This window comes from Notothenia coriiceps, unplaced genomic scaffold, assembly GCF_000735185.1.
Source record: "Notothenia coriiceps isolate Sejong01 unplaced genomic scaffold, NC01 NC01_scaffold00005787, whole genome shotgun sequence".
NCBI classification, from domain to species: Eukaryota; Metazoa; Chordata; class Actinopteri; order Perciformes; family Nototheniidae; genus Notothenia; species Notothenia coriiceps.
In genome coordinates, this window is record NW_011338488.1 from 433,271 (window position 1) to 435,965 (window position 2,695).

Consider the following 2,695-nt stretch of genomic DNA (forward strand, 5'->3'; position numbering starts at 1 on the left):
GGATGTTTATGACTCCCTCAGGGTGATTTATAATGATCTCCGTGACCTCTCCGAAACCTCTTTTTCTGTATTTTTAATCAAAGCTACAGGGAGACGACAGTTGCCTCAGGTGAATGACTTCACATGTAATGGCAGCTTTGATTGGTTACAGGTGTAATGGTGTGTATCATGTTGGCATTTTTGTGTTTCATTTTTAGCACGAAACAGAAATAAATCACATCTTGGATGAAATATATTCAATGTATCACCTAAGAGTACGCAAAATAATACGTATTTCTTCAGATTTCTGTATCATTTTGGCTTTTTTCTTCTAAAACGTTGGATGTTGTCCTCCTTAAACCCCTAAAGAATGGTATGATATGGTTTTAATGCTTACATTCCAAGATATTACAATATTATTTTCAGCCTCAAAGGTGAGAGGACATTTAGTGTAGCACCTAAACATCAGCAAATCAATGCCAATTTCTTTAGATTTTAGTATAATTTTGTCTTTTTTATTCTAAAATGTTCCTCATCAAACCTCTGAAAATGGTAAGAATTAAACAAAATGATATGGTTTTACTTCTTATGTGTAGGCTTAAAGGGAACAGGAGAGTTTAACCGGTATGCAGTGTGCGAGTTTTTGACGTGAATGGCAACTAAAGGCCAAAACATGTGGTCGTCCATTGAAAAAATCTCTAGAAATCCGACGAAAATCACTTTGTTTTGTCACTAAGTTGATTGAATGTGAGCTCTCTGAAGACCAAAGTTTGTTTTAAGATGTTTTCCAGTAATTACAAATACCACCAAAGAAGAAACAACCCTAACCCCAACCCTAGATCCTAAGAACTGATCAGTTGAGCGTTTCTGAAACACCTAAATGTTGCTTCTGAGTCTTACGCTTCTTCATTCTTATCCGCTCTCTTGTTGTGGCACCGGAACTAACATCAAAAAAAGAAATCTGAAGCGCCTCTCCTTCCACGGAGCCGGGATGTCCATGTGTTTCCATTCCCAGTCTCCCGTTTTTAATGACGGACATCAACACGGCTCGCTTAAGATCTCAATTGTTTTAACGCATAAATGTGCACTCTGTCCGACCGTCCATTTCCTCCACATTGTCCTTTTTTCCCGGTTCATCCTCTGACTAATCCTCCCACCTCCCAACCCTCCCACAGAGCTGTGGATGACGGAGACGTTTGTTTTATGTGGGGAAAATTGGACGCTTGCACCTCAAAATGAGAGGTTGTCAAAACCTCCCAACCTCCCGACCTCGCCCCCGGAGTCCAAACCGCCCGCAAGCCTCAGTGAGAGGATCTCCACCTCATCCACTTACTGGGAATACACCTGAATATACCTTTACATGGGAAGAAAACTGAGCAAATGTCCAATTGAATGGGAGGGAAACCTCGGAGGCTCCCTCGAACAGTTTTTATGATGAGAACGTATGTTCAACTGTGATTTAAAGCCCCAAATATGGAGGCTAAATCTTTTTTTGAAAAATGTTTAGAGGCTTGAACACAAAGAAATGCCAGCTGCAGGTTTGCATGTTCACCCAAATACTGTGGATGCTCTTGTCACTCCGGCAAATAAGACTGCTCCTGCTCTGCTGAGGATAATGTCCGGTAAAAATGCACAAAGGGGAAACTCCAAAAAAACCCAATCTGAACCTCGGAGGCTTTCTAGAACTATTTCTATTTCACTAATGAATGTTCAACTGTGATTTAAAGCCACAAACATGAAGGCTACGTCTACGGCTAAAACATTTTTTAAAAGCCAGAAGCAGATTTGCATTTTCACCCAAAGGTGCATGCTCTTGTTACTCCGGCAGATAAACACTGCTGCTGCTCTGCTGAGGATGTGACTGCGACTGAATATACTTTAACAGTGGCAGAAAACTGAGCTAATGTATGTAAAAATGCACGAGGGAAACTGCTGTTTGACCATAAAACACAATCAGAACCTCATAGGCTTTCTAGAACCTTTCTTATGACACTAATGGAGGTTCAACTGAGATTTAAAGCCACAAACATGAAGGCTTCATCTTTTGTTGAACCATTTTAGAGGACTCCCCAAAAATCTAGCTGCAGATTTGCATTTTCACCCAAAGGTGGATGCTCTTGTTACTCCGGCAGATAAACACTGCTGCTGCTCCGCTGAGGATGTGATTGCGACAGGCTTGAGAGGTTTGGAGAAATGCTCAGAGCGAGAGGGTTAATAAACTGTACCAGCAGGCAGAAAACGAGGCTTACCTCCGATAAAATGCACGAGGGAAACTCCAGAAACCACAATCTGAACCTCAGGGGCTTTAGTGAGCTTTCTAGAAACCATTTTTCTGACATTAATGAATATTTAAAGCCACGAACATGAGGGCTACATCTTATTTTGAACCCATTTTAGGTCCTAGAACACGAAAATAAAGCCAGCCGCATATTTGCATTTTCACCAAAGGTGGATGCTCCGGCACATGAACTCTCCGCTGAGGATGTGATTGCGACGGGCTTGAGGGGTTTTAAGTGTCTTTGTGTCACAGAGGAGTACTCAAAGCTGGAGGGAACGGGGGGGTTAAAGGTCAAGTGTGAGGAACAAGCAACACCGCCCATTTTCCCACCAGCGCTCCCACCAAAAACATCTCATGGCGTTCCTGTAAAGGGTGAGTTCTTGTTGGACCACAGCGGATGCACATTACTACTACAGCTCACTCTCTGTCAGGTGTGTG

At 42.3% G+C, this 2,695-nt stretch overlaps 1 protein-coding gene across 1 annotated transcript in view; it reads right to left on the reverse strand.

Moving 5' to 3' along the window:
* LOC104943204 (protocadherin-1-like) overlaps window positions 1–2,695 on the reverse strand; it is a 40,190-nt gene that overhangs the window by 35,959 nt on the left and 1,536 nt on the right. The gene's annotated exons all lie outside the window — the stretch shown is intronic.